Source organism: Cervus elaphus, chromosome 33 (genome assembly GCF_910594005.1).
Source record: "Cervus elaphus chromosome 33, mCerEla1.1, whole genome shotgun sequence".
NCBI classification, from domain to species: Eukaryota; Metazoa; Chordata; class Mammalia; order Artiodactyla; family Cervidae; genus Cervus; species Cervus elaphus.
This window is the reverse complement of record NC_057847.1, coordinates 74886447-74910079: the sequence shown is the minus strand read 5'-3', so window position 1 is coordinate 74910079 and position 23633 is coordinate 74886447.

Here is a 23633-nt window from a genome sequence, read left to right as displayed (position 1 = left end):
GGGGTAGGCTACCCACTCCAGTATTCTTGGGCTTCCCTGGTGGCTCAGATGGTAAATAATTCACCTGCAAATGCAGGAGATGCAGCAGACATGAGTTTGATCCCTGGGTTGGGAAGATCCACTGGACGAGGAATGGCAACCCACTCCAGTATTCTTACCTGAAGAATTCCATGGACAGAGGAGCCTGGTGAGCTACTGTCCGTGGGGTCGCAAAGAGTCAGACACAATTGAGCAATTCAGGAGACGAAAGAGACGCAGGTTGAATCCCTGGAGGAGGAAATATCAACCCACTTCTTGCCTGGAGAATTCCATGGATAGAAGAGTCTGGTGAATTATAGTCCGTGGGGTTGCAAAAGAGTTGGACGTGACTGAGCATGTGCGTACTCACATGGCAAGAATGTGTTAAATTTTGAAAGGAACTGTCATACTGTCTTCCAAAGTAACTGTACCATTTTCCATTTCAACCCACAATGAACGAGAGTTCCTGTTACTCTACCTCCTCACCAGGAGTTGATGTTGTTAGTATTTGGGATTTTGGGTAGTCTAATAAACATATAGTGCTATCTTACTGTTGTTTTAATTTGCAGTTCTCTAGTGACATAAAATAGGGAGTATCTTTTCATATGCTTAATTGCCATCTTTGGTTGCAGTGTCTCTCAGCATTTTGGTCTACTTTTAACCAGGTTGTTCATTTTCTTATTGTTGAGCTTTATGAATTATTTTATTTTATTTTTTTGCATTATTTTATATTTTGGATAACAGTCCCGTAATGGATGTTTCTTATGCAAATATTTTCCCAGGTCTGTGACCTGTCTTCTTATTGTCTTAATCAATAATATTTATTCATCTTGATTACATATTTAAACGATTTTTTTTAAAAAAAGGATTAAGTTTTGATATACTGAATTAAATAAAGGATATTATTAAAATTCATGTTACTATTTTACCTTTGACTTTTCTTAACGTGGCTAATAAAAATTTTTTAGTTTATAAGTGACTTTGACATTTTTGTTCAAATTTTATTCCTGTTGAACACAGCAGCCTAGAATATCACGTTTGTCTTTTGAAAAATCTCCCATTTCATTGTGAAGCCTGCTGCAGAAAGCAAGTGTCAAGAGTTCTGAGATAAAAAGTATAATAATGAAGAGAATTGTGCAGACCATTGAAAATAATTTACTGAAAAAAAAAAAAAGATCATTCTATGTTATTGCAGTCAAGAAAACTATCAGGAAAAAGGAAACAGTTGCCCCAAGTCAATTACACTTGCAAAAGCAAATGTTATTGTTTTTATTCAAGATAGAATATCTATAGGATTATGGCCTCATAACAGGAACTGAATGTCAAATGTTTATTCATTTCTAAAGTCATGCATCTATACACTTTCTTAAAATGACTGTTTGCCCCCTATACATCAGACATCACTGCTTACCTCCCTCCCTCGGGTCCTCTTGGATTTGAACTCTTCTGTTTCAGTGCCTGGTCTTGTTGCTTGAGTAGCTCTCAGTGGTCATGGAGAACATGGGGTCCCAGAAGTCCTGGCTCTTCCTGCCATCAGTGGACCTGAATGAAGAACACACTGCACATGATCTGGTTATCTGGATGACTGTCAGTGGGGCCAGGTGATGCAGTCCAGATCCATGAAGAGGGAAAGAGGGGGCTTCCCTTTAACAGATCTTGATCAATAGGAACCGGAAAATACCAATTATGCCCGGATTCATCCCTTCACACTTCTTACTCTCTTCTGGCCAGCCATCTAGAGTGAGCCTGCCGAGCACGGGGCCTGCCCGATAGAGCACAGGGCAGGACAGTGGCCGCTCCCAGGTGCTTCCTCCCTGCCTCGGGTGCCTGCTGCTGCAAATGTCTGCTTCCAAACATAGGACGCGAGCTATAAGTAGGACGAAAAGAGAAGAAAAGCCGTCAGAGTTTCATAGTCAGTGAGAAGGTAGTTGAAGTCACGGAGCAAAGGCCTCATGACATGGAAATGATAACTGGAGTGAGGACCGCAAAAACAGATTTCTCCAGTGGGGGGAAAAACAAATTGTTTATTTCAAGTTAAAAGATTTTTTTTTTAATTTTCATGCAAAATGAGAGAGATTACCTTTTTAAAGTCTATTTCCAAATTCAGTTAACTGTCTCAAGTTGAACTAAACTATCCTCTGTAAGTACCAGTTGACACATTTTTTTACTATACAGTTAGAGTTAAAATAACAGTCCTCCGATAGAAAGCTAATCTGACTTGTTCTTGGGTGAGCTCCTGCTAGCTGTGAATGTGACAGGAAAGCTGTCTCGTTAGTGCTTATACACGCTTATGTTGGAAGACTGAGCGTCCTATTTCCCTTTGCTATTTGACATTTTTCTTTTTAAAGTATACACTATTGAGAAAAGCAAATCCTCAACTCATCCTGCTCCGTGGTAAGTAAAGAAATTGCTAATTATCTCATCGTGAATCCACAAGTGCTGTAAAATCTGGTTTGGGTGTTTTGTCTATAGCATTAATGAACTAACACCCATTTCCCCATGTGTTGATATAGAGGCGGGATGTCTATTGATACTAGCCTTTGTATTTGTACTGGGCATAATAATTCAGAATACAAAGGAAAATTCCTTCAATTGTTTGTAAGCGGTTAGGATACAGTTTTGACACATTTTCATGGGAGCAAATTTAAAAAAGCAGCTGCTGAGGAAAAAAAAAAACCCAGAAAAGCTGGAAAAGAACATAATATACCCACGTGAAGGACCCCTTTCTAAAAGAAAAGTCGCCTACAGTATAGAATAGGGAACCCTACTCATTGCTCTGTGGTGACCTAAATAAGGAGAAAATCCAAAAAAGTGGGAATATATGTATACACATAGCTGATTCACTTTTGGGTATAGTAAAAACTCATTATAAAGCAAGTATATTCCAATACAAATTAAATACAAATTAAAAAGAAGTCACAAATGGGCCAAATTTTGGGCCGAATTCAGCTCACAGACAAGTTTTCTTCAGCTTATTTAAAATTTTAAATAAAGTGAATTAGTTGCCAAAATTTAAAAATTGACAGATTTCACATAATGATACAATCCATATTTCTGACTTCTTCTGAAGAAGAGGTTCATGGAGCAAACTGGTCCTTCACTCCATGTGGCTTCTATTGTAGGAAGCAAAGGATCACTCTCCGGCCAGTTCACCTTGATCTACTTCCCTCATCATTTTTACCTGCTTGCCACCTAAAGCTGTTGATGTTTGCACTCTCTGTTAAGAATTTCTCCACATTTAAATTGCATCTGCGGAGAAGGCAATGGCAACCCACTCCAGTGTTCTTGCCTGGAGAATCCCAGGGACGGGGGAGCCTGGTGGGCTGCCGTCTATGGGGTTGCACAGAGTCGGACACGACTGAAGTTACTTAGCAGCAGCAGCAAAATGCATCTGAGTTGACAGACACATCTTTACCATTGAGATCTTCCAGGACAGAGGTTCTCAAATTTGACCACATGCTGAAGTCAACTACAGAGCTTTAAACATTCTCATGTGTTACTTGAAAACGGCATCCTAACTTCTGTATGTAAGTTTTGTCTCAAATTGATGAATGCAACAATTCTCAAGTGTCTTCCAGAGGATGTATCATGGGGATGGCTGCCTGTAGTTGTTTTTCTCCAACTTGTTTGTGGACTGGGCTCCATGGTGGATTGTACTGTCTAAAGATGGTCCCCAGATATATTCCAGCTCATATATTTTTAAAATTTGCCCTGGCTTTATTGAGATAGATCTGCACTTGGGTCTGGGAAGACTTGTGACTTATTTGTAACCAGTGGAACGGAATGGGAGTGCCTCTGTGCTTTTGAGACAAGGAAATACAAGGTGATGTTATTTCTACTTTTTTCCCTCTCTTACATTTGAAGCCCTGAGACACCATGTATGAAGAACAACGGCCAGGAGACCAACCGCCTTGTAAGGAAGTGCAAATGATTTGACACAGGAAGAGCACCTGGAGAGATGAAAAGAGAGAGAGGCATGCCTGCCCTGCCATCCCAGCCCATTGCTGTTCTGGCTGCAGCCATCATCCCATCATCCGGCTGCAGCTGACTGAGAGACCCTTGGCAGGAACTCCTCGCCATAGACTCCTGAAACCCTTTACTAACAGAAATTTGAGTTATAATAGTAAAATCACAGTTGTTGCTTTAAGCCACTAAGTTTCGGGATGATGTATTTATTTAGCAACAGTCAGTGGGACACTTTTATTCCACTTCTCATTCCTTGGCCCCAAAATGTCCTATTTAATCAGTGGTGTGCTAGTAAATGACTAACAGCCAGATCTCTAGACAACAAAGCCCTGATTGGTAGTAGTGCTGGCTGATCGCCTCAGTACCATTTTTGATTACCAGTGGGATACAACTCAAAGTAGAGTCGGAAGGAGTTACACAGCGGCATACCATCGTAGCTGTTCCATCATTATAGCCACAATAGCTGTAGGTACTCGCAAGAGCATAGATATTAGCGAATTGTAGAAAGTCATTTGAAGATCATTTACCCTTATTTTTAATACAGTTTGCTTAATTTTAAATGTATATAACTCAATATCTAATACTAGCCGTGTCTAACAACAAGGTCACCAAATTCCTGCACAATCAGCCCTCAGTCCAGGACACCATTGTGCTTCCCATCACATTATGTGTTTCTCAGCTCTAAACAGTTAATGCTCGGAACCATTTCAAATTACAGATAAGGTGGATGTTGCACAAATGTGTCTCACATCCGATCCATTGCCTCTCCCATCATTTCTCTGACCTCCAAGAATCTGATTATCCATAAGTATCAACACTGAAACCCATATCCCAAATCAGCGAGGATTTATGAGTAGTTTGTCTTACAGATACCTCATGTCCAATTGATGAAAACCTGAAGTTATGGTCCTTCTCATCACTGCTTTTTTCTTCTGTCTTCCTCATCTTGAAATAGCTGGTCCTGTAGAATCTTTGAATTCCACCCTCTCTCTCCATGGCTGATCATCAGGAAATCCTGTTACTCCACTTCCCTCATGCTTCTCAACTGTCTTCACTTCTCTCCACTTCAGATGTGACTGTTATGGTCCAAGCACTGACTATTCTTTCTTTTTTTTTTTTTTAGAGAAATACAGTTGATTTACACTGTGATGTTAGTTTCAAGTATACAGCAATGTGATTCAGTTACACATTTTCCTATATCTCTACCCTTTTCAGATTCCTTTCTTAAATTTTATTTTATATTGGAGTATAGTTGTTTAACAATGTTATGTTAGTTTCAGGTTTATAGAAAAGCAATTCCATTATACATATATATGTACCTATTTTTTCTCAAATTCTTTTCCAACTTAGGTTATTACAGAATATTGAGCAGAGTTTCACGTGCTATATAGTAGGTCTTTGTTGGTTATCTATTTTATATATAGTGGTGTGGATCTGTTAATCCCAACTCCTAATTTATCCTCTCTGAGTTTCCTCTCTGGTCACCACAAATAAGTTTCTTTTCTACGTCTGTGGGTCTATATGTAATGTATAGTACTGAGGAGTAGTGCTTAATGGTGTCCAACTCTGCAACCTCATGGACTGTAGTCCACCAGGCTTCTCCATCCATGGGATTTTCTAGGCAAGGATACTGAAGTGAGTTGCCATTTCCTTCTCTAGGGGATCTTCCCAATTCAGAGATTAAAACTGCATCTCTTGCGTCTCCTGCATTGGCAGGCAGATTCTTTACCACTGCACCACTTGGAAAGTTTATATCTGTCGTAAATAAATATTCTTGTATATTTTCTTTTAGATTCCACATATAGGTGATATCATGTGCCAGACAATGGAATCTTACTCAGCCATAAAAAAGACTGAAATATTGCTGTTTGCAGCAACGTGAATAGACCTAGATATTATCACTCCAAGTGAAGTAAACCAGACAGAGAAAGATAATAGATTTTTTCTTGCTGGATTATTTTCGTGACTCCCCTAGCAGCCTCTCCACCTTTGGCCTTCTCCTTATTGCTTCTTCTCTCTGACCTCAGGGTTACTGTTCAAACATGCTGTGTTTATCCAAGCTGTTCCCATTCTTAAGGCTATGAGGAGCAGCAGCGCAAATCACAGTATTCCTTCCATGTGATTTCATTATCTGGTGGAGACAGACAGAGGAGTTCCCCTGGGGCACACGCAGGATTTATATTCACATCTGTATCCATGCAGCGTCTTAATTCAGATAGCACAGCTAGTTTGACAAACATCCTGAATTTTCCTTTGGATTGTTATCTGCCCTGCTTGTGGAATTTCACTACAGTTGAGGTAAATTGTTCATAGCTCATTTCAGATATATTTCATCTTTGTATTTGTACTCTCCAGCTAACCCAGCAGCAGCAGCAGCAGCAGCAGCTAATCCCACCAATGGAAGTTGAAATATATTTGAGAGATATTTGGTATTGTCTAGAGATTAGTCTTAATTTTTTGCCTTGATTACACCCAAGGATAGAACAGAAATAATGCAATTATGGACACCTGATTTAATGTTTGGAGAAAAGGTTACCTAGAGAGCAATGTCACTTTGATCAAACTTAATTTAAACAATAGAATCATCTGGGGTTGATTTCTGTGGACCTCAAATTAAAAAGAAAATCAGCTTGTTTACTCAAACTCTACCTCTAGGCTGTATCACTTCATTTAAGTAACAGTAGCTGCATAAGCAAAAATATATTGGATTTTTTATTAACCCTAATTCATATATTCAGTATCTTAATCTTAATCCTAAAGTACTTAGGTTCAGCAAGAGTTGCTAAAATGAATAAAATTCATTGGATCATAAAAGAAGATAGAAAAGTTAAATGATCTGAAATAGATTTTATATGAGACTTTCACTTTTCAATAAAGCTTCAGAAAACATGCCTATATTCTACAGGATAGAATATATTACAGTCACATCGGAGATTTCAATAACTTCTGATGTTCACAACAGATTATTTAGGTGTTTATAACTGAAGGGAAATGTTTTCCATCAAAATCTGCTGAATTATGTTTTCCAGGAATATCTTTCCAATACAATCTTCACACAGCGGGCAAAAAAGAAAAAGCTTTAGAAAACAATCTATCTGGGAAAGAATAACAGATTTTACTGAAGGATCTTCATGTTCTTAATTCTTATATAGAGAGTTTTTCAGTCCTTGAAAATCCGCCTCAACACAGACACAAATGCTGTTTTTCCCTTCTGGTGTCTGCCTACTGAATGCTATTTTGTGCTTGTCAACCATATCCAAGTGTTGTCAGCCCCCCATGTGTCAAAGGCACAAATGCTACCCGCAAGGCTTTACTGCTTCACCTCAAAAAAAAAAAATCACATTTCCACACAACTGTAATGGAACTTCTGGGTGTGCCACTTTGTTTTAATCGCTTCCCAAGTAACCTGGGATGGATTCTGAGCTTCTAGTAGGAAATAAATTAGGATGAACGCTTATGGGGTGTTACTTAGATTCTCATGGTGCGCCACTCATCATGTGCTACCAAGAACACTGATGTACACTTTAATGGTGGTTGAAATTTACTGAGCACTTACTGTATCCCAGGTCCAGTGATCAACATTTTCTATTTTAACTCATACATATTCCCCTACAAACTCTAGGAGGCATAGATAGAATGATTATGCTTTGAAATTTATTTAATATTATTACTGGAAAGAGGTTTAGATTAATTCAAAGAAGGGTAACATCTCATTTATCAACCAGCAAAATGCTGTAGCTTGATCTTAGAGCTTCTAAACATCAACATTGATCCCCCACCTAGCATTCACTCATTCTTTTTAGTTAAAAGTAAGTCAGATATAACATGTCCCATTTTGAAATCACAGTGGACAGGAGCATGGGTTAGAAAGAACGGAGACGCAGACTCCAAGGTCAATTCTGTCACCCGCCTGTGCGATCCTGCATTGATGGATTCACTTCTTTGATTCAATTTCTTTGCATGTAAAATGGTTAGATATTTACTTAAAAGAGTTTTTGAAGATTTAAAAGTTAGTGATATATGATTAGCCTACATCTAGTGAGTTCTTAAGAGATGTTGGTTCTCTGACCTCTTCTGTCCTGGCAATAACTTTTTCCTGCATTTGAGATTAATTAAATTTAATTTTCTACATGAAAAAGATAGCACATAAAGTCTTTTTCAAAAACCATCTGTAATTGCAAAGGAGAAGATGTAGTGGACTTGAATCCAAGTATCCTGAGTTTGAGTCTTAAATAGAGCAAACAGTATCTCAGGTGGAGTCATTTAAGCGCCCTGGACTAGCTTCATCATTTGTAAAAATGTACATATAAGAAACTCATTTCCTCATAAATATTTCATGTAGTCAAAGCCACTGAAAAACTCTTTGAAACTCAATGTAGTATTATAACATTTGTGAAATGACTTTGTGTCACACTTGTACAGGTATTTTTGAGCATTTTTTCTTTTTAACTAGATAGTTGACCACAGCTATTTGTGATCATTAGCAACAGAACCTAAGCCAAGACCAATCAAGATCAACCTAGATGTGTAAAGTTAACAATGTGGATTTATATTCTTAAAAATATAATAAATACCGGTTGTTATGTCTTTAAGACTGAAACCATTTGTTACACAATAGCTTACTGATACACCCATATTTTAAACTCTGGTCCATCTCTTACTGACTCTCAGCAAGTTCCCTAATTCTCCTGGTCCAAAATAATTTCATCTTCTTCTGAATGTCTATGGCATACAATATTTCCTCCACTCAGCTTTCACTTCAATCGCTCGGCCCTGTCCAACTCTTTGTGACCCCCATGGACTGCAGCATGCCAGGCCTCCCTGTCTGTCACCAACTCCCGGAGTTTAACTCAAACTCGTCCATTGAGTCAATGATGCCGTCCAACCATCTCATCCTCTGTCATCCCCTTCTCCTCCCCCCTTCAATCTTTCCCAGCCTCAGAGTCTTTTCAAATGAGTCAGCTCTTTGCATCAGGTAGCCAAAGTATTGGAGCTTCAGCTTCAACATCAGTCCTTCCAATGAGTATTCAGGATTGATTTCCTTTAGGATTGACTGATTGTATCTCCTTGCAGTTCAAGGGACTCTCAAGAGTCTTCTCCAACACCATAGTTCAAAAGCATCAACTCTCTGGTGCTTAGCTTTCTTTATAGTCCAACTCTCACATCCATACATGACTACTGGAAAAACCATAGCCTTGATTAGCTAATTGACAATTAATACCTCAGAGTGCATGCATATATTTTTATATCCCCAATCACATAACAATTGCCTTGTTTAAGAAAATCTGGTCCTCATTCAATCCATAGTTCCTAACTCATGACTTCATGCAGCTCAGAGAACATATAGATATTTATTCCTTTGATTAACAGACTTTGTTTAAACCACATCTGAGTTTTTAAAATAAAGTGGCATTATATTCACTCTACAGCACTAGTTCTTAACAATTCTGACTTAGTTAAATTAGGATGAGTTCCAGGTATTGGTATTTCAGATCATAGTGTGTGTGTGTGTATATATCCAGGGTTAACAATCACAGCTTTCAGCTTGGCCCTGTATGGATTAAGTCTTTAGGTGACTTTTTTTAAGGCAATGGGGATTTCCCTGGCAGTCCAGTGGTTAAATCTCTATGCTTATACAGCAGGGGTTGAGTGTTCAATCCATGGTCAGGGAACTAAGATCCTGCATGCTATGAGCCCACAAGCTGGGTGACCAAAAGGAAAAGCATTTACCCTACTATATTTACTTGCTCCAGGTAAAAATCGCTGACTGCCCCTTAAAAACACGCTCAGTCTTCTCGTTACTGACATCCTCCTGCACCAGTCAGCTCCCGTGTCTCACTCCTGTTCCCAAGCAGAGCTGTGTGAACACTCCGGTTCTCTTTATACTTTAAATGCAAACAAACCCTTTAAAATCAAATTGATTCAGCAGAGAGGAAGAAATAGTGTACAGTGGTATGTTGGTATTTTTATAACTTCTAAGTGAACAATCCATTTTAAATGATTCATTCCAATACACTGCAGTTTATGTCTCGTGCTAGCTAATGAAACAAATTAGTTTCCCCATCAATTCAATCCTCTTCCCTTTCTCACATGCTCTCATTAGCTTCATCCTGAAAGTTTTGCTACAATAATTTCTCTGCCTCACCAGTTGTACCATTACTGGACTTTCCTTATTGATTACTGAAAACTCAGATGTAAAAATGATAGATGAGCAGGAAGTTGGCTACCAGGACCAGTTTACAGTCTGGGGCAAAAAAAGTCATCAACAAGATATTTATTCTCTTGTCTATTTATTAGCTAGAGGAAATGGTGTATTTCTGACCCTATATACATTAAACAGCTCTGACAGATACGTAGTTTCTAAAACAGTTTTCGGGAATGATTTGGTGATTTATTCCATTAAACAATAATGCTACACATGTCTCAATACCTTTCTGTATGCGTAGTGTTTTCTCATCTACTATCTTTAATCTTCATGGAAAACCTAAGAACGCAGAAACGTAGGCACTTTATATATGCTCTATTAATGAAGAAGCTATAAGTCAAAGGGCTTATGGAAGGGACCTTAGGCTCCTTAGTGGCAGAGTTGGAACCAGACTTTTCCTTTCCCCATTATCCTTCAAAGGCAAGAATCATAAATCAAGAAGGTGGATTGGGGGAACCTGACTGGTAAGTTGTAAAGTAAAGAGAGATGATTCTGTATCAGAAAGAACTATTTCATCCATCCTCTCAAATATTGGAATGGGAAACTTCACCCTGAATGTTCCACTGAAAGCCCACAGTATCCGAAACGCCCACACATGAGGTACACATTGTCTGACCTATCAAGCAATATTTTGAATACATAATTCATTGAGTCTCATGGAGGCAACATTTAAATCCAATTTTCCCCCAGATGCACACATTATATTAAATTCATGTGTCTATAAAGTTAGGCAACAAGTCACATAAGTCTAGCATGAATACATTTTGACAGTCAAGGGAAGAGTGGACTCAAAGGCTCTTTAGAAAAGAAACTAGAGGAATGTTGAAACAAGGGTCCTTGGAGTGAGTGTTCAGAGAAGCAGGATGGAAGGTGGGTGATGCACCAGCCGGTACCCCAAAGACTTCAAGGAGGATGTGGGGTCAGCATTTCCTGCTCCATTATTGCAGAGTGCCACACCCTGAGAGCATGAAGTAATGCAAAGGGTATCAACTTGGCAATAAGAGAGGTGAAATTCCTTTCATCATTGTATCAGCTGAAAGATACTGAAAAGTTCTTTCATATTTCTCAGCCTCTGTGGCATTATTTCAGAAAAACATGTAGCCATTGATTAAATGAACTAAGAAGATTTTAAAATTAAATGAACTAAGATTCATTTAATTAAGCTAAGATTAAGTGAACTAAAATGAAAAGAGTAAATGAACTAAGAAGATTTAAAAATTTCCCCAGAATATAATGAGTGCTCAAAAATGTTTTCCCCACTTCCCCTTCTTCCTTTCTTTCTCCTAGGAACTATTATATTCCCCAAATCATCTGAGTTGTAAAATATTTATCTTTTAGTAGCTAAAAGTTCAGAATATGCACTCATATATGTGCATGCATGCTCAGTCGCTCAGTAATGTCCGACTCTTTGTGACCCCATGGACTGCAGCCCACCAGACTCCTCTGTCCATGGCATTCTCCAGGCAAGAATTCTGGAGTGGGTTGTCATGCCCTCCTCCAGGGCATCTATCTTCCTGACTCAGGGAGGGAACCTGTGTGTCCTTCTCCTGAACTGGCAGGCAGATTCTTTACGGCTAGTGCCACGTGGAAAGCCCTGTAGTCATATATGCTAGAGGACAAATCTTGCCTTTATCATTTATAACTGTAATCTTGGGTGAACAATTTAATCACACTATTCAGGAACGTGTAAATTCCTCATTTATAAAATAGTACATATTCCATTGTTGTTATAGTAAAGAGTACGTGAAGAAATATTGGAAAGATCTCAGTGCATGGTGTTTAGCAAGTCCTCAGCAAGCCCTCCCCATCCCCACGTTATTGCATGGTACCCGAAGCATCTCGACCTTTGCTCTGCCTCCTTCACAAGCTTTTTTCCTGGCAGTGTGCTGGTCACCACCTATGGACAACCTAGGTTTGGCCTATGTCCCCCTGTTTGAGGCAGAGTGCTTTTGTCTTAATCTGCTAGCATATGTTTCCTTCCATGGACAACCTGTTTTCCTAGTGACAGAAGGACAGATATATCCTCCCACTGAGTATCTTCACTCCAGGCAAGACCAGCCAGGTGCTTCTAGGCTTTTGGGACTTTGCTAGGTGATGGCTATCCTCATAGCCATTTTCAAGTTGAAGCTTCACGCTTAATCATTCTGTGATTTGCATATATGAGATGAATGGGCTCATTTCAGCCTTAAACGGATAGTGATGATCATATTTTAAAGTGAAAAGAATATGACTTGAAATGTAATATTGATATTTTTCTCTTTGGTGTGTATTCTCAAATGGAATATCTGTTACTTATATATTCATAATTGAGATAGAATCAGCATGTGAAACCTGTTCAAAGTCAGACAATATACTGGAATATATTGAATATGTTTTATTTTAAAGTCAAGATGATTAAGACAAAAAGACATGTTCAGCTATTTAATTTTTTAAGCTAAACCAATTTGGAGGAGTCTGGCTAAATTGCAGACAGCAAGTTTTACTGCTAACATTCTAATAGTCAATCAATCCTTTGGTGAAAGTGATTTTCTTGCCTCCCAACTGCATTTTGTTCTGATTTCAAGCACACTTCAGCATATTAGGTGTTTATAAATATTCAATACTCTTTCACAGTATCTTAACATTTTAGAAAACTCCTGTCTCACATCAGTTTTAAGAGTTCTTGATCACTGATCTTATTCTGAGATTCCTGATGGAAATGGGGCTTAGTGGCTGAATGAAGAACAGACGATTCACATCTCTTCTTCCCTTGTTGGCTCTTTGACTTCGGGTGCGGGGTAGATTTTCCAGGAGAACAGATGCCTCCAACAGCTGGCTCTGGGTTAGTGGGCACAGAGTATGGGAGCCAGCCCTCACGTGTAGCCCTTGGGGCAAACAAGAGAGAAGACCCTAATATGTATTTATCTGAGGATGGGGAAGGATTCTTTATCTTTGGTCTCTTCTCTCAGTATTCAGCAGTAACCCCAAAGAAGTAATCTGTCACTAAATAATACTATATAAGTTAACTAATTGTCTTTCCATTCACCCAGAATTATAGGCACTAAAGGTGTCCCCACCAATATTTCAATTAAAACCAGAAGTTCAGGGCTAGTAGTCATATGTGCTTTGATAAATAAAGTTGTCTTATGTTTGAAAGCTGTCACTATGCCTACATAGTGAAAATCCTACACAGGAAATACTCAAGAGGAAACTTCATGCTAAAATATAAACTACTGACCTGAACCTACAGGTTAAACTTAATCATTTCAATTTGTATTTCAATTACTTCTCCTTCTCATCAATAGAGGGAAAAAAATAAGTGATTTATAAGAGAGCTACCTCTATCCACATCACAAAGACAGTGCTACCAAATACTATTATCTGCTATTTCAAATCTCTCAGACACAGTGTCTCACTGAGTTCTTTTTTAAAATTTATTTTATTGACACATAGTTGATTTACGATGTTGTGTTAATTTCTCTGCACGGCCAAGTGATTCAGTTATGCATGCATATGCATTCTTCTTCATATTTACTTCCGTTACGGCTTATCATAAGATACTGAATACAGTTTCCTGAGCTATACACTGGAACCTTGTATACCCATCATATATATGATACTTTGCATCTGCTAACCCCAAACTCCCAATCCATCCCTCCCTGACCTCCTCTTGGCAAACACAAATCTGTTTTCTATGTCCAGTATCTCACCGGATTCTCACAAAACACTGAGGGGCTCCTCTACAAGGATTGGAACAGATGAGGAAACGGAGACCCAGAAAGGCTGAGAGACCTTCAGGAGATCAGAGAATCATGCAGTGACTGGCTGTGAGCTACAGCTGGGGTTTTGATTTGCCGAAGAGTTCCAGTTCACACATGTGGACTCAGAATAATCATGAAACAATCTCTATCATCTCCAAAGTGAGTTGGATTTATTCCACAGTCACCCTAGCAAGAAAGCAATCCTCTGAGTCACTGTCTCATGCCTGTTCCGCTGCGCCCAGCTGGGCTTCGATATGTCTGCTCCTTCAAGAAGTGAGGAGCCTCAGCCAGGACCACATCTGCTGCCGCAGAGCAGAGAGAGGAGAACCGCCAGGCGTGGTTATTGCCGCCTCTGCGCTTGCAGAGTTTCTGTTTCCTGGTCAGCTTCCTCTATGGCAACGGCTCCTTTTCAAATTGCTAGCAAAAGTATTACTTTCTCAGACATCGTGCTGAGTGATGTCCCGAAGTTTGTTTTATTTTTTCTATCAGTATTTCTCCCCAAAGCTACCATCCAGTAAGGTCTGAATCATCACTGTAATGATATAAAAGGATCAAAGAACTGACATTAATTTTTATAACTGTGCAGTTTAAGAGTTCAAATGAATTTCATTGTTTTGCTTCATCATTAATAAATATCAACTTTTTTATCAAGCACTCAAAGAGTTTCCTTTTGTCTTTATATTTCCTTTAAAATCTGAATTGAAATTGAGACCATCTGTTCCTTGTGAGAACAAACCAGCATGTGGGTTGGTCCAGGAGGAAGGTTACCAATTGCACAGGGGATCGTGGGTCTTACTCACGTCAGGTTCTTGGATGTACATAGCAAGCAGTGACCATGAGAAATGGTTCAGTCAGCAAAATGAAGTATAACTAAATACACAACTTCTTACAGTTGGACTAGCTCCTCATGTGTGTTGTGTGTGTTTGAGTCTCCTGTGTACGTGTGTGTGCGTGCTCAGTCAGGTCTGACTGTTTGTGACCCCGTGGACTATAGCTCCCCAGGCTCCTCTGTTCATGGAATTTTCCAGACAAGAATACTGGAGTGGGTTGCCATTTCCTTCTCCAGCAGATCTTCCCAACCCAGGGATTGAACCCACAGTCTCTGTGTTCTGCCCGTAGTCCGAGTCCCCGGTCGGGAAAGAAGACTCCTCGAAACAATGCAACTCGCAATAGGGGAATTTATTACTGACTCGAGCCAGGGCCTCCCGCCCTCACCAGGTGTGTGAGGAGGAAAAGGCCCTGAGCCCCAGTTCTCTCAGGTATTTATTAGGTCAAAAAAAGCAGCAGTTAGTTGGTGCAAGCGGATTGGTTACACAGCGGGTAGTTGGCGCAAGCGGATTGGTTACACAGTTGCAAGGTAATTTTTGTTGGCCCAACGTGGGGCTTTCAGCTTTCCCCTGATAGGTTCCCTTTTTTCTTGCTAGGCATATGTTGATTGGCTGGCTCCAGGAGGCCTGATAATTATGTTACCCCGGGAAACCAGGCCTACTCCTAATCTAGGCTGCCTGTCATGGTGTTAGCCGTGACAGTCTCACATCTGAGTCTCCTGAACTGGCTTTACCAGTTGAGTCTCCTAACATCTTTAAAATATAAACAGTCCAGGTGCTACCTAAAGTCTTTAGATATACAGATAAGGCTCTAGTTCTCTGCTCAACCTGTCCAGCCAGTTCAGCCAAACACCATCAAAATAGAGAAACTGGGAATACCCATGATGTGTACGTGTGATTACAACTGTCCTGTAACTCTTCCAGTTCAAAGCTAATGGATCCCTGGGACCCTTGTAGGCAACACAGGTAAGGTGGGCAGCACCCAGGTTGGCACTTGGCAGCGTGCAGTTAAGTAATAGATCTATTTATTACCAACAGTTGTTGAAAGACTAGGGCAAGATTAGGAGCCAGTCAGGCAGGGTAGGTGAACAAGAAGAAGTACAGAGTACACAACAGAGGTGACTTGGAGTTGGCAGGACAGCAACCTGAGAAGATGGAAGAGGACCATTTATCAGGGATCTTCTTCCCTAGAAGTTAGAAGAATCATAGTGGGAAAGGATGCATAAGTCCTTGGAGACCCTGACCCGGGCCACAGCAGCAGCACAGACAAGCCAGGACCAGCAGCAACAGAATGAGGACCTGCTGACACCACATGTGTGAATCTTGCAGGTCTGGTGCCCAGGACTTTGCACCATTGCAGCCTCATGCCTGGCGACTCAACCTCCGCTTCCAGGCAACAGCTGGTCTGCAGAGACAAGGTGCTAATTAGAATAATGAGGGCAAATCATCCCAGTGAACTGATGACTCACCAGCCTCCCCCTGCGGAGAAGGCAATGGCAACCCACTCCAGTACTCTAGCCTGGAAAATCCCATGGACGGAGGAGCCTGGTGGGCTGCAGTCCGTGGGGTCACACAGAGTCGGACACGACTGAAGCGACTCAGCGGCGGCGGCAGCAGCAGCCTCGCCCTGAGCACCACGGTGAGTTTAACAAAGAGGACAACTCCTAGAATTGCTGCAGACAGCAGACATTCCTGAACTTCCAAGACACTGCTCGTGTCCAGGGAACAGTTCATTAGGAGAAAGACAACTTTCCCTGTTTCAATTTTGGCTGATCTGGTCAATAAAGACACTTGTTTAACTGATTTTTTTTTTTTTCTTCTCTTTTCAGATAAGATCTTAGAGGTTAGACGGCATGGCAGCATGACCCACACCATTATTGCAACTGAACCACATACAGATAGTGTCTTCCTCAAAGGAAAGAAGGAAAAAGAAAAAAAAATGCTACAGTGTTCATTTTCCTTCGCTCTGATTTCTAAACTACAGGGAAGATTCTAGTACTTTGATAGACGTTACATTCTGATGTGTGGTTATGTTTCATTCACCAGAAAGCAGTGGGTGCTCTGAAAGTAGGCAACTCATACTTATCATACTGACACTGTGCTAGGTATGTTATTTTTTAAATTTTAAATAAAAGTTCATTGACGTTTTAGTTGATTTACAATGTTGTGTTAGGTTCAGATGTACAACACAGTGGGCTAGTTTTACGTATATCCGCTTTTTTTAGATTCTTCCCCTACACAAGCCATTACGGAGTATTGACTATAGTTGCCTGTGCTATAGAGCAGGTCCTTATTAGTTATCTATTTTTTATATGTGTGTGTGTTTGCTCAGTCACTAAGTTGTGTCTGACTCCTTGCAACCCCATGGACTGTAGCTCGCTAGGCTCTTCTGTCCATGGGATTCTCCAGGCAAGAATATTGGAGTGGGTTGCCATTTCCTCCTCCAGGGGATGGATTTTCCCAACCTGGGATCAAACTTGTCATCTCCTGTGTCTCCTGAAATGGCAGGCAGATTCTTTAACACCTTGCCACCTGGCAAAAGTTAAAGTGTTAGTCTCTCATTTACGGACTGTAGCCCTCCAGGATCCTCTGCCCATGGGGTTCTCCAGGCAAGGATACTGGAGTAGCTTGCCATTCCCTTTGCCAGGGAATCTTCCTAACTCCAAGACTGAACCCAGATCTCCTGCATTGCAGGCAGATTCTTTACCATCTAGGGCTTCCCTGGTGGCTCAGAGGGTGAAGCATCTGCCTGCAATGCAGGAGACCTGGGTTCAATCCCTGAGTCAGGAAGATCCCCTGGAGAAGGAAATGGCAACCCACTCCAGTACTCTTGCCTGGAAAATCCCATGGACGGAGAAGCCTGGTAGGCTACAGTCCATGGGGTCGCAAAGAGTCGGACACGACTGAGTGACTTCACTTTCTTTCTTTACCATCTGAGCCACTTGGGAAGCATTTTATATATAATAGTGTGTATAACCAGTTCAAATGACCCTCGTGAACACATCTAAAAACAACAAATGCTGGAGAGGGTGTGGAGAATAGAGAACCCTCCTATACTGTTGGTGGGAATATAAATTGGCACAGCCACTATGGAAAATAATATAGAATTTTCTTTAAAAACTAAAGTTAGAGCTACCATACAATCTAGCAATCCCACTCCTGGGCATACATCCAGAGAAAATCAAAATTCGAAAAGATCCATGCACTCCAATGTTCATTGCTGCACTGTTTTTAATACAATAACAATATAAAGTAAATATTATTAATATTATCTCTAGACAACACAAGAAAAACTCAGTGTGAGATTGATTATGCAACTTGCCAGTAGTTATACAGAAAGGAAATGATAGGAATAGAGTCAAGGGCACTTAACTTAGCCTATATTCTTTCCAACATGAATCCACATGTTCCTATTACTAGCTCCATCTTGTTAAGAACTGACAGCCCACAGCACCTCTGCTGTGAGGCATTTGTCTGAAAATTAAAGGCTGATTATTAATAGTTATGAATTAAGGCATGTAGTAAGACATTGAAGACTGCATTAGAAAGATGGGATAAAACTCCCACCTGTGATGGAGAGGACCTGAAATTCTTCCTGCCCTCTGAATTCTGGAGAGTTGAAACACTTGAGTTGCTGACTTTCAATCTAAAAAATTAATTTTGAGGAAACAAACAAGAAGCCTATATTTTTTCCAGGTGTAGATACTGTCATCAATGACATCCCAATGTGTGTTCATGTTAAGTCACTTCCATCGTGTTGGACTCTATGCCTCTCTATGGATCCCACCAGGCTCCTCTGTCCATGGGATTCTCCAGGCAAGAACACTGGAATGGGTTGCCACGCCCTCCTCCAGGGGATCTTCCTGACCCAAGGATTGAACCTGCATCTCTTATGTCTCCGGCATTGACAGGAGAGTTCTCTACCACTAGCACCAACTGGGAAGCCCTATATGCCAGATTGACATCTATAAGTCTCAACAAGGTTGGAAGTCCACTGTAGAAGAAAGAGTTTCCAGAAAATGTCAGGCCAGTGGGGCCATTGTGGTGACCCTTTCAGGCTAGGAAATTACCTACATTTGCAAGGTGGTTGAAGTCATCTAAAAAGCATTGAAAAACGATGACATATATTGCATTCTTTGTGAGGATGAGCCCATGGCTGTAATATAGTCAACACAGGTGTGTGAGAAGTTAAAAAAATAGCTTCAAGTTTCTAACGGCTTTGGGGAAATAGCATAATCACCCATCACACTGTCTATTCTCAAATTCCAGTGATTTTGAGATTCGATGATGACACCCATGTGGTCTTATCTTTCAGGCTAGAAGATCAAGCATTATATACATTTTCTCATTTAAATCTCATAATAAAGTTATAAATTAGACAATATTTATTCCCCTTATGAAGAAGAAGAAAGGAAAGAAAAATAAAGTTTTGCAGGGATTAGACAATAACAAGAAGGCTACAATTAAAGCTATTAAAATTGGGATTCACGATCAGGTTTAATGATAGAATTCCAGGCAATTGAAAATGACTGAGTGTGTGTGTATATTTGCATATGCACATGTATGTGCACATGCAGATATAAATACATATTGAAGAATGAAATGATTTCAGTGTTTTTCAAATCACACCGCATTACTGAGTAACCTTCTGGCTATTATCTTGAAATGCGCTTTTTTTCTTAAGAATAATTGATAGTGAGATTATAAAACTGTAAGCGTCCTGGAAATAATAGCCAAGGCCTTTGTTTTATAAAGAGCGACCCAAAGCCCCCAGGATGGTGCTGAATTATTCATGACTCACACAGGAAGCTAGTGGCTCAGGCAAGATTTTTTATCAAATCAGTTGTTTGCCAAGCTCAGTGTTTATCCTGAGCTTGGATATACAGGATAATACACCACCCCGTACAGACGGCAAAGCCTCGCGTACACACAGACACACACACACACAGACACACACACACACAGGATAATACACTGCCCCGTACAGACGGCAAAACATCGCATACACACACACACACACACACACACACACACACAAGCCAGTGAAACAAAAAGTATTTTTCACCCCAGGTTACATTTCCCTTTACAGAAATCTCCACTGATTCTTCTCCCTCAGCACCCAGGGATTCGCCCTTATTAGCATGCTCGCTGGGGAAAGGGAAAAGATGATTAGAAGCAGACAGTGGCAGAAGAGCTGGGAAAACTCCCACTCCTGCAGCTTTGAACGCCTGTTACTATCGCCTTCATTTTCTTTACTTATTCTCCAGGGCTCCTTGTTAAGAAAATCATTCATTGCTTGCCTATTGTAGGCACTAAGGAATCTCGGCCCTGGCTGTGAGAGGCAGGCCATCTCCCTGGGAGGGGGGGAGGATGCAAGGAAGCCTCATGGAGTCTCCCACTACCCCCTTTCTTTTCTTCTGTCTTCAGAAGGAGAAAAGGAATCAGGAAGGAATTCACCGACAATTCAATCAAATAGCAAGGCAGTGGCAATGTAAGAGCTGCCACAAAAGAAGGGATGAATAGCGGTCCATCCCGCAGAGCCGCCTGGCCCCCCAGCACAGCCAGCATCCGGCCCTTCCCTCGCCTCTTTGAGAAGCAATGCTTTGTGTGCGGGGTGGGACCAGCCCAAGCACTTTGCAGAATTAGAGAAATGAAAAGTCCAGCAGACCCCCGAGCTGGTTTCCCTCGGACCTTGGCTTCGTTCTGCTTTAGACATTTGTGGAGTTGCTGCTTCTCTTCCAGCTGGACGCGCAAAGTTTCTGTCTGAACTGCAGCCAGGGGTGAACAGAATTCTAAGTCCCTGAGATGAAAGTTCTGCTGAAACTGCTGGCTAATTTGGACTGAGACTGGGGGCTCAGCCTTACTCAGTCAGGTAACTCTAGATCACTTATCAGGTACACTGTGACCGTTTCAGGGTCGGGGTCCTACCCAGAACCAGGGCTTCCACCATAGATAATGAAGAGAGAGCCTGGGTCTTCCTTGGCCACTAAGGAGCTCAGGCATCCTTGGCCAAGTTACTTCTCCCCTTTCCGACTGTGTTAAATGAATATGTGATCTAAGGAAGCATATTTAGACTTGAACTCCCAATCTCCAATGAAAATTTATAGGAAAGCACTACATGTGGAGCAAATGCAAGCTCCTCTGGTTGAAGCGGTAGGAAGACAGGCTGGATGCTGATGAGGCAAGGACCTTAGAATCATGCCCGAAATGAAGATGTTCACAAAATGTGCACATTCTCTCTTCCCTCATTTTATTTTAGACTTACCCTAATATTTGGAAAACAGTCATCGAAATATAATTCTTGATTGCTGAAGCAGCCAATCAAAAAAGAAAAAGAAAAGTATACGCTACATAACAACCAACCATCACTCTCTGTCCACTTAACACTGACACGTTTTACTTTACAGTTCCTACTGGTGTCTGACACTAGGTTGTGACTTTACTTATGTGTTTATTGTACTTGTCTCTCATTAGCTCACTCTCCATGGGGATCAAGATTCCATCTGCTTTATTAGTCATTATGCTTCTAGCACTTAATGCTTGGCACATAATAAACATGTATTGGATATATGCCTGGATTTCCCAGAATTTGATTGGTATTCTCCCTTGCCCCCCTCACTTGTAAACATGTGTGGTCACCTTAAAGTCTAAGCAGTGAAAGAAGTTCCCTTGCCTCTCTTAAAGGGTCATTTTCTTTGAGGGATTAAAAAAATGAGATTTTTTAAAACTTTCCAAAGAATGCCAATTCTACACATGTTGCTGTACTGAAAAATGATCATCCTCTTCACCAAAATTTCAAAAACATAAGTGGGATCCCAGTGTGGGATCCAGGAGGAAAGCGGATAATCAGAGAGGTAGCAACTGGCTGGCAGGCGGCCTACTGGCCCGGGGCAGGCAGGCGCCTGAGGCACCCACGGATGCGCTGAGCCCAGGATCTGAAGCTCTGGGATCAGCAGCAAAGAGCAGGCAGCCACGGCTTTCACCCTTCTGCAAGCTCTGATAGCTTCCAAGGAGAGTCTGGTCGTTTGGTAAAGTATAGATTGCTGGATTATTAACACAGCTCTCCTAAAGAGCTCTCAGATTTCTTTGCCCTCTCAGCAGTGCTCTCAGATTCCTTTCCCTTCCCGGGGGCGATGCTGGTGTTTGCCCTGGACGGGGCCTTGTGCCACAGAGTGAGGCGAGGCTTGCCTTAGAGCCGTGTGCAGCATCAGCTCAGTGCTGCTACAGCTGAGCTGAGTACTCCTGCAAAATACTAAACCTCGTCTCAAAACAGGTACGGCTCCCTGCTAAGGGTTTGGACCATTGGAAATGATGTTTGCAAGGTAACAAATAATAACCAGAAAGTTATAGTTTCTTACCAACTACAGGAAATGGCAACCCACTCCAGCATTCTTGCCTAGAGAACCAACCCATGGACAGAGGAGACTGGCTGGCTACCGTCCAAGGGGTCGCAAGAGTCGGATGTGACTTAGCGACTAAACCACCACCACCAGCATTTCTTTAGATGATGTCAACTTAGGAGGGCATGATTTATGTAGTAATTTCAAGTAACATGGGCATTTCACATGATCACAATACAATATAAGCCAAGGATGAAACGTAAACCTGGTAAAATGGAATATAGATATATGGATGTCGTTGCCCACAACATATAATGTAAAGAAAATATATTTTATCTCTCTAGCCTCGTCCTTCCTTCTTTTATTCTTTTTGCTTCACTTTTCAAAATGACAGAAAAAGTTCTTTCCCGTTTTTCTCATAATTCAAGTGATAAATATTTATGATTCTCAATACATGACCAAAGATGGTAACACATTTCCTATTGTTTCACATGTATTTTAAATAATGAGAATATGTCCAAGTACAAAGTTTTTATTTAGAATTCTAAGATAGCAGCTGAACCACAAGGTATAAACACAATCCTTTTGACACTGTTTTCACTTTCTCTCTAGAAGGCAATAAACTTAGTGGCTAAAATTTTGGGGTCTGGAGGAGACCACAACTGTTAACTTAAAAGTTGTGGGAATTTGGACAAGTTAATAATCTTTCAAATTTTTTTCTAGCTGTAAAATGTTCTAATAGCTCTCATCTGTTGGAGATGCTATAAAATGTAATTAAATAATGCAAAACATTTAATATAAAGCTTGACAGAAGCATTCAAAAATGTTTATTGCCATTATTATTATTGCTTAATTGTTGTTATTCTATTTTTATAATTAAATACTACAAAGTATGTGTTGGATAAGCAATTATATCTTTAAAAAATCTGGCAGAGATTTTAAAAGTGGATTTCTTTTTCTTTTGGTACAGAAGGTAAATAATGAGAACATTGGATTCATGCCTTTTGGTCAAAATACTGTTTGTTCCAAACACTATTAAATTTCTCAAAGTTAATTCTCATATAATTATGGAAAAACAAAGTTTGCATAATAATAAATATCTGGGTATAAAGTAAAACTTTAATAATGCATATGAATTTTCCTAAACACATGAGTTCAGTCTCCTGAAGATAACTCTGTACTTTTTAAAGCATACGAAGACTTAGATATTTTAATTTCTTAGATCTACTCAGGTAACAGTCATTGATCTCAAGAAGTATCTACCCAAAATACAAACTTGTTTAAAAAAAAGAAAGCCAAGAGGATGAGTTATTTTTATCAATCAAGACATTCATAATTGATTAAAGAAAGATCTAAGAACATGAAACACAGTTTGGGTCAAGAGCAGAAAATCCTCCAGTGCCTTGACATTCTCATGATTGAGAACCACAGAGAGTGTTATGTGAGGCAATCCCGCATAGAAGGTACTAGCATAGGTCTTAAAGAATATGCACTCTACAAGCCAAGAGGCTTGGCTCGGGCTTGGGTCACTCACTGA